Source organism: Poecilia reticulata, chromosome 20 (genome assembly GCF_904066995.2).
Source record: "Poecilia reticulata chromosome 20, P_reticulata-male-v2, whole genome shotgun sequence".
NCBI lineage: Eukaryota > Metazoa > Chordata > Actinopteri > Cyprinodontiformes > Poeciliidae > Poecilia > Poecilia reticulata.
Window position 1 is genome coordinate 21,133,823 of NC_088849.1, and position 8,876 is coordinate 21,142,698.

Consider the following 8,876-nt stretch of genomic DNA (forward strand, 5'->3'; position numbering starts at 1 on the left):
ATCGTAGGTCTTATTTGAAGATATTTGTACTAGAAACTAGACCAGAAATACTTGGTAAGATTTTGAGTTTTTGCAGTATAGAAATAAACTTGCATTCAAACTACCTGCTTCGCATAACACAGAAAAAAGCTTCACCTTTTTGTCAAATTGTAGCTTCATTGTCCTCTTAGAAAAAGGGATTTTTCCATTTCTAGTAACAGTTTATTAAAAAAATTATTTAGCTTCAATTGCAGCCTTCAGTTTCTCCTGCAATATTTGCTCCTCGTGAGGAAAAAAAAAGGTCCAATTTGCATCCGATTCCCATCCTCACATGGATTTAGGACTGAAGCAGACGTACGGGGACGTTCGCCCTCTTATTCTCCAGGGCTGCCATCAGCGCGGCTCTGCGCTTTGGATCGCTGTCATGTTGAAAGGCAGACGCTCTTCTCATGTTCGCTTGCATAATGCAGGAGAGTTTATGCGTTGGCTGGTTATTTTTTCCAATTCTCCTTTTCAAACAGAAGACTGTCATACTGTACGTATAATAGTTTGACAATCTTTCATACAGATGTGTGAAAACCCTAAAAATTATTAAATCTTTTAGTACGGTGGGAGTATCTTTAAGTCAAATCTTTAAAATGTGTAAATTTAGCTTTTTTAACCAATTGGGCAGCATTTTTATACTTAATTTTAAGTCTGGTAAACCGTTTTGAATTATTATTCAAAACGGTTGGTATTGGTATTCTACTAAAAATCCCAGTTTTAGTTTTCTACTCAGAGTTGGGCAGAAAAGGGTCCTGTTAAAGAGATTTAGCCCCACAGCATCACACATCCTCTACTATACATAGCAATAAGAATGAGGTACTTTTCCACATATTAATATATTCATTATATTAATATGTTTGTAATAGAGAGCAAAATTACTTTTCCAAAATTCCTCCCCCAAAAGAAGAAAAGGTTTTGCGTCTAAAGCACGTGTGCAAAACTCAAGACACCAAATTACATCAATCATTTCATCCAGTTTTTCACAATTTTGCAACCGTGGAAATTTACAGACTCAGTTTTAGTGCAATTGGATCTGCAAAAAATTGCATTAGTTCAGTTTTTCACACTAATGCGTAAAATTTTTCCCAAAAATGGTGAGAAACATTTGGTTCCATCCCCACCTTCAGGCGGCACTTTTTATTTAATTTTACACTCATTTCTCAAGTCTTACTTAATGTCGAGTTGTAATCGATACGGCGAATAACAAAAAGTCACATTTACTGTCTTACATAAGAGCAAATATTTCAAACTTCCTCAGATATTTCTAGTGGCTCCACAAAATCAGCGATTTTGGTTTTTATAAAAACCACAAAAATAATTGTGAAATCCTGCAGCGTACTTATCGAAGCTACTTAAAATTTTAGCAACTTTTTAATGGGTTTTATCAATAAATACTGGCACAACTGGCCCTTGAAGACATTGAAGATCTTGATATTAAAATAAAAATGTGTGACACTCCTGGCCTAAAGGAGTCATTATTTAAAGAGACAGCAATCATTCTGTATGTAAACTTTTATGTTTCTAAATGCTTAAAAGATATTTGTTCTAAACTCCTTTATTCCATTTAAACTTTCTCCAAATTTAAGGCAAAATGTTTAAAAACAAAAGGTGGATCTTTTCTTCTGTCTGTGGTATAATTATATTCACCCCAGAGCTGCTTCTGGCAGCTGCTTGACCCACTTTTATCCAGCTCTAAAGAAACCACATAACACTTGGACTTTCCATTTTTTTTGTCAGAGTTCACTTCAGAAAGCCTCTTTGCATGACATGTATTTAAAAACTGAAAAATCCCTCTTGAGTTTGGCCAGAATGCATGGATGGTTCCACTTGCAGGCCAGGGAAACTGTTTCTGTATTTTTAAGTCTATTTATAACCGGGAAGCTTTAACATTTCTGCCTAATCCGCCTCAGATTTACGCCGCGTAAACAAACAGTGAGCATGTAGGTTTGCAGGAGAAATGGTCACTGTGTTTCTTCTTTCCCTCTGCAGGGCGAAGAAGCAAGCTCTCCTGGTTGTAGGTTTTAGATTTCATCATCACCTTCGAGAGGCAGAATAAAAAGGAATTTGTGAAACATGAGGATTCGGGGACTGTGAGTTGTGTTTTGGAGATGCCAAGTCGTGTTTGCAGCACAAACTGTTAAAGTAAAATTTACCCAAGACCTGTTTTAACGTTTTTCTCCTGGAGTTTACTTCAAAAAGCAGCTTATATCACACGAAAGCACTAAAGGAAACAGGAAGATTTATAAATATTTGTTGATGCTTTTATGAAATGTGCTTGCGCTGTAAAATTACTACTCCTTTCTTTAGGCGTTTTTATTTCCCAAACATCAAATGAATAAGTGAAGGTAAGGACAATCTCCGGTCGCAGAGTGGCGCTCAGAAAATAAATGAGACGCCGCCGCCGTCTGCTTTTGGATTTGGACTCATGCATAAGCCAATAGCTGTGAGCAAAACGCCGTCCAGCTTTATCCATTTATCACACAAGCATCCCTGTGGGGCTGTTCCACCGCGCATCTTCGCTCCTGCCAAGTTTCAGAAGCAGCGAGGGCTTCCTGTGGCGGAGCGAGCCAACCCTGGCAGGGACCTCCTGATGGGGAAGCAGGGCCCCGCTCGGCCCCGTGCATCCCATCATGCACTGCTGCTGTTCTCCCGCTCCATCGCCGTCATTTTGCACTGATTCACAGCATCTCATCCAGGCGAGAGAGCGAAGCAGGAGCTTTCAAAATGATCAAGGGTTTGTTTTTTTTTTCATAAGTTTCTACAACGGAGAGTAAGGGCCAAACTAAGAAAATAAAAAAATGTATGTCAGGAGAATAGAAGTCATATTATTATGGAAATAAACAAGATTAAAGTCATAGCATTACGAGAATAGTAATATTACAACTTTATTCACATATTTCAACTTTATTTTTGTAAAACTGTGACTTTATTCTCATGCAAGTTTATTCTCAGAATGTTATTACCTTAATCTCATAATCTCATGACTTTATTATAATATTACAACTTTATTTCTTATAATATTGCGACTTTATTCTCATGCAGGTTTATTCTCATATGACCTTGTTCCCGTGATTTTATTACTTTATTCACTTATTTCAACTTTATTCCCATAATACTATGACTTTATTCTCATAATTTTACAACTTTATTCTCATGCAAGTTTATTCCCATAACTTTGACTTTATTCTCATATTTATTTATATTTTTCTTAGTAATGTCCCAATACTCCATTGTAAGTTTAGTGTATTTTATTGGGATTTAACTTGACAGACCAGAACAATAAAACTTCGTTCTAAAACATTTAAATTTCTTCAGCCCATTTTAATATAATAAACTCTAAATAGGATAAATTATAACCACTTGTCTGGTCATTACCGTCGTTTGATTCAGGTGTGTTGGTGCAGATATGATTAAAAACGGCATTTTGTTTCCGAGTCATTCAGCTCTAAATAAATTTAGCTGAGCTGGACCAAATGCAAATGTGGCTCCAGAGAACTAATAAAACCAAAGTCAGTTTTTCCAGAAAAATTTAATTATCTGTCTTAGGCTGCAGAACTAACTGCAGATGCTTTTATCCCCGTCACTTCTGCCACATTTTTTCCTTTTGCTAAATTTCCCAGCTTCTTTAGAAACTACATTTTGTGGCCTTCCTGTCTTACTTTGGGTGACCGACTTCAGGTTTTAAGCGCCGATGTTTTGTCAGTTTTAGATGTATTTACTCTCCAACAAAGCTGATTCAAATGTCAAAGTTCTGCAGAGGTTCTGCTACCAACGCATCATCTGATTCAGGCGTTGAACCAGAGAAAGAGCCGAATCACGCAGGATACCGGCCCTCGAGTTTGGACGCCACTGCTGCAAACAAATTAAATACATTTATATTTTTCATTAGCTGCAAGACAAATATTATCAAAACTAACAAATACAGGTTAAATTATGTTGCGTTCTTAAATAAAATACAAATTTCTCTTCTTAAAATGAGAGTAAAATAGATTTTTTGACCACTTTGTAGCCATTACTTTATTAAAATAAAATAAGAGAAGCAGATGTTTAAACTTTAAAGCAGAATGTGAAGAAAAGCTCACTTCTCTCTTTCATAAACAAACCCATCAGGTGCTGCCAAAAAACCGCTTAAAATTTCAGAAACTGCCTTCAGCTCATTCAAAGTCAGTGTCTGTTTAATAATGATAAAGTGTAATATTTAGCACTATTTTTGTATCCAGGACACATTTACTGAGGGAGATCTGGTTCATGTTTTCTGTATTTTGTTTAATTATTAAGCAGTACGGTGATGCGTCACATCTTTTGCAAGTAAAAATGATCACACTCACAAAGAAAAGTAAAAAATAAAAAAAAGGAAACACTCCTTTCTTTCATCTGTCATCGTTTATCTGGGTCACTTTGGAGCGTTTCTGGCTCGTTCGCTTTCGCTGTAATTAATCCCATCCATGTTTATTTCAGCCGATGACGACTTGTAGCAAAGTGACGCTGTGCTGACAGTTTGTTGAAAACTGGCTCGCTCCAGTATTGTGGGACTTGTAGAGACGTGTAAGTGGCAACTGTTGTATAGAAATGTACATTTTTTTGTAAAGATATTTTTATCAAACGGCATGTTTACTGTGACTTTGTATTTTCAGTTTTCATTATTACTCTAACTGTTGTGAGGCTGCTGGAGTCGTTGTCCTTGTAGATAACTTTGTGTTCTTATTGGTGAATAAAACTATCGTGTCCTGTATTTAAATCTGTCCGGTTTCGTTGATTTTCTTTTTCATTTTAAACAGTTTTGAAATTATAATAATAAAACCTTGAAATTATGCAACAAACAACCGTCACACTGTAAACAGAATTTAAAAAATTAATAAAATGAGTAAGTTTATGGCTTCTGGCTGAAAATGCAAAGTCTTTAAAATATGCTACATGAAAAACCAAATCCATTTGCTTCCTAATGTTTTCCTAATGTAATTTTAATGGCTGAATATAAATGTTGTTTTTTGATGATTTTAAAGCATCTGCAGGATGTTGTTTGTTTACTGTGTTGCCATCACCAAACCAAGTAAAATCACCAATTTCAAGGGGACTTTTACTGATATTGCTACTTAAATAATTAAGTATTTTTATGCTTAAACCTCCCCTTTAAAAAGTTTAGTTTTCCAACATGAAATAAAAAAAAGTGAGATGAACAAACTTGCAGAAGTCCGTCTCATAAATGTGTTTCCAGCTGGATGGTAAAGGACTTTATATTTTTTCTGCGTTCTGATTAGCGGCTTTCCTCGATGCCCTTGAATGATTTCAATATGTCACTTAGACTCTGCAAAGGTGAACTGGCAGCAACAGATGGCTGATTTAAAGCACTCCAATTATCCTGAGTAAAAGGTAATGGTTAAAGGTTAACAAGGGCCAACTTCAGTGCCGTCACTAATTAGCCAGCTGAATAAAATCCACAGCGCTGGCGCTTAGCATGACTGGGCACAGCTGTTCCCTTTTAACCTACACAAGAAACTTTTCACTTCTTATTAAAGTGCTGCAGTTTATTCATCTGTTAAGACTGGAAACTCTCAGGTTAAAAAAGTAAGACACTTTGTTAGCGACTATTTAGTGAAAATGAAACACAGGATTTCTAGATTTGTTCAGCTGTTATTGATTCATGTGGAGCTGCAGTCCAAAGATCCTTAATTCTGAACAAAAATGTATTTTCGTTATTCAAAATTGTGTTAAGTTTGTGTAGTTTTGCTTTTTTTGTCACACAACAGTAAATTTTAAGCTTAACAATTAGAATTTCAGAGCTGAAACCAAATATCTACTTGTATTTACAGTAAAGTTGAGTCTTTTTTTTCAGCGGTTTAGGGATTTTTAATAGTATTTGTGTTTCCACTGATTATATAATTGTACGAATTAGAATTACAAGATTAAATTTGACTAATGGAAACGCGTCAATTTTGAAAAAACTAATTTTTTTATTTAAAATGTGCTACAATGAGGCAGTTTTTCGGCTGTATCAAAACTAGAGGTGCACTGATCGCAGTTTTCTGGCCGATCGCTGATTTAAAAAGTCTGACCTGCCGATTCCAGTTTTGGCCTATACCATTTCTTTTGTCTAAAACTTTGCTCAATATAGCAAGAAAGTTTCTGAACTGGCATCAGAGGTGTGACTGTTATCTGTAAATGTGTGGGGCGGTCTGTCAGCTAAACGTCTCTCCTGGCGGAGCAGAAGAGGATTTTTAGATCTTTACCAAAATAGATGAGATCGGTGGATAAGATCGGCTTCACAGGTAAAACTTGGCCGGTCACTGATCTCTTATAATTAAGGAAATCTGCATTTATAAATCTGTGCATCCCTAATCAAAATTAATATATTTGTAAAAACTGCTATTTTTCTTCGCATCACACAAGTTGTGATGAACAACCAGATGTGACCAAGTCAGAAAAAGACAAAGGAGGATGATTTTCTTTAATGTTTAAAGTTTTAATGACTTATCGCTTGAATATGAGTGAAATAATCTCAGCGGAATTAGTTCTTTTTTATCTACATTAATGACACTTTTCCTGAAAACAAACTCCTTTATCTTGCTGAAATTTATTATTTTTGTATTATTTCAAGTGTATTAAGGTATTTGCAGTAGAAACTAGACCAAAAATAGTTTGTGTTTTTGCAGTGAACATGAAACATTGATTTAAGAATCACTCTTACATGTGTGACTTGAAAATAAACACGTTTCCACTGTTGAAACGCAAAGTCCTAACTGGATAGTTGGAGTTGCTCCCATTCTCCCAGCAGGAAAACCGACTTCAGAGGTTGTTACAGTTGATTTTGACTGGGAACTCTGAATTTCCCAGTACAACTGGAACGCAGCATAAATGGAAAATCATGAGTTATGTTTGGATTTTGGCGGTATACTATTACAGAAGTAATTTTTTCCGTCCCTGATGATATCGTCTTGGACATGCATGAAGAAAATGACTCCATGGCAACATCTACATGTTCATAGGAGTTTATTAACTCACTTCACTAAATCTAATTTCTATTTGGGAACCACGTTATGCGATCGGTTCACTCTCAAGCTGTGAGACTGCAAAAGCATTTGCATTTTCAAATTGCATGGAATACAGTGATGGAAAGTCAACATAATTTAGAGCAACGCTCAGCAAGATGTTTAATAAAGATTTATGCGGTAGATCATCGTCTGTAAATATGTTTTTTTTCTGTTCAAGCTAAGACAGTGTGTGTCGGGAAACACCCTGCGACCTTTTCCATGCTGGCATTCAAAGTTGGAGAGCATTTTCTGTATTGTAAACATTTGTTTCTCCAGCTCACCGCACAAAGCATAATTACCATTTATATTATATTAGCTTGAGGAGGGTTGCATGATGCGCATACTTTCAAGGTTTCATTTAACAAACAAATTAATTTACTCGCATTTCCAGGTGAGATTCTTTTTTTTATCTGTGCAGAAGCTTTAATGAAATTGATAACAGTGACGGATCACACGTTGCAAAGTCACCAGGTTCAACTGGATGAGCAACACACTAATCTAACCCAGCATGAACTCTCTCTCAGAAACCCATCTCGTCATTTCAGATATTTTTTAATGGCTCAAAAGCTTAATAATAGTTTCAATTTTTCTTCCCTTGAATATGACCAGACATGAAAGCATCTAAATGCCACACTACATCTTCCCAAATTGTTTTATTGCCAGATGATATCGCATTGATTCAGTCGCAAATGGCGATCAATCAGTTCCCCTGGCCTGGGATGGAAAAGTCATCCTGGTTTTACAGAAGGAATCAATCATGATGTGGTTCGAAATTGAAAACGCGACACAGTGATGAATGTCAAAGGTGGAGTGGAGAGCAGGCTGAATTGTAATGGTTAATTCTGCTAAATGCAAGTCATGAGAAGACCGTCGTTTGATGGACGACGTTGGGATTTGGAGGTTTTTTCAAACAGCAGGACTCAGAAAGGTGGAGCTTGTTTATCTTAACAGAAACTGACCACCATGCAAAGTTTAGTGGCTTCCCATCATTGTTTCTATAAGTTTTTTGATTTAATAAATAAAATACGACAAATTATGTCAAATGACAAAGAAAAAATCTAAATAAAGGTAACATTATTTCACTGCGATCTATAATTTTTGCAGCTTTAAATGATTATTTACCTTGAAAGGCACTTAAAGACGGTTACAAAGTCAGCCTTCCATCACCTGATGTACATTTCCAGGATTAAAAGACTAATGCCCTTACAAGATCTGTAGAAACTCATCCAAGAGTTTATCTTTAGTCACATTGATTACTGCAACTATGTCTTCACATGTCTGCCTAAATAATCAAACCTCCAGCTGCAGCTGGTCCAGAACGCTGCTGCTGGCGCTCTGACTAAAACCAGGAAGTCAGAGCACATCACCCAGTTCTAAAGTCCTTCAGTGACTCCCTGTAGCTCAGAGAATAGACTTTAAAATACTGTTATTTTATAAATCACTGAACGGCTTAGCACTACGATACATTAAAGATCTGTTGTTGCCTTCTGGTTCTGGTCTGCTCTGCATCCCCAGAACCAGAACCAAACATGGAAAACCAGCATTCAGCTTCTAAGCACCACATATCTGGAACAAACTTTCAGAAAACTGCTGGCTATAAGTGGCTGCTGCCTCAGCCTCCCTTGAATTATAGTGCAGAACTAATAAGGTAAATAATAAAGTCACATTTAACATTAGTGCAAATATGTTGAAGATTCTTTAGTAATATTTCTAAATTAGCGCCACAAACTCTTTGATTTTGAAAACACAAAAACAATCCTGGATAGATTGATTAGTCTAAAATATGTTAAATATTACTTAACTTTAAGAAGCACTTATTGAATG

The 8,876-nt window shown here is 36.1% G+C and overlaps 1 protein-coding gene across 4 annotated transcripts in view; it reads left to right on the plus strand.

Annotated features, from left to right (window-relative positions):
* ralylb (RALY RNA binding protein like b) overlaps nt 1–4,756 on the plus strand; it is a 126,515-nt gene extending 121,759 nt beyond the window's left edge. For all 4 annotated transcript variants that reach the window (XM_008396540.3, XM_008396538.3, XM_008396539.3 and 1 more), the window contains one exon: nt 2,014–4,756. The gene's annotated coding sequence lies outside the window, so the exon portion shown is untranslated. The remainder of the gene's footprint in view (nt 1–2,013) is intronic.
* Nucleotides 4,757–8,876: the final 4,120 nt, after the last annotated feature.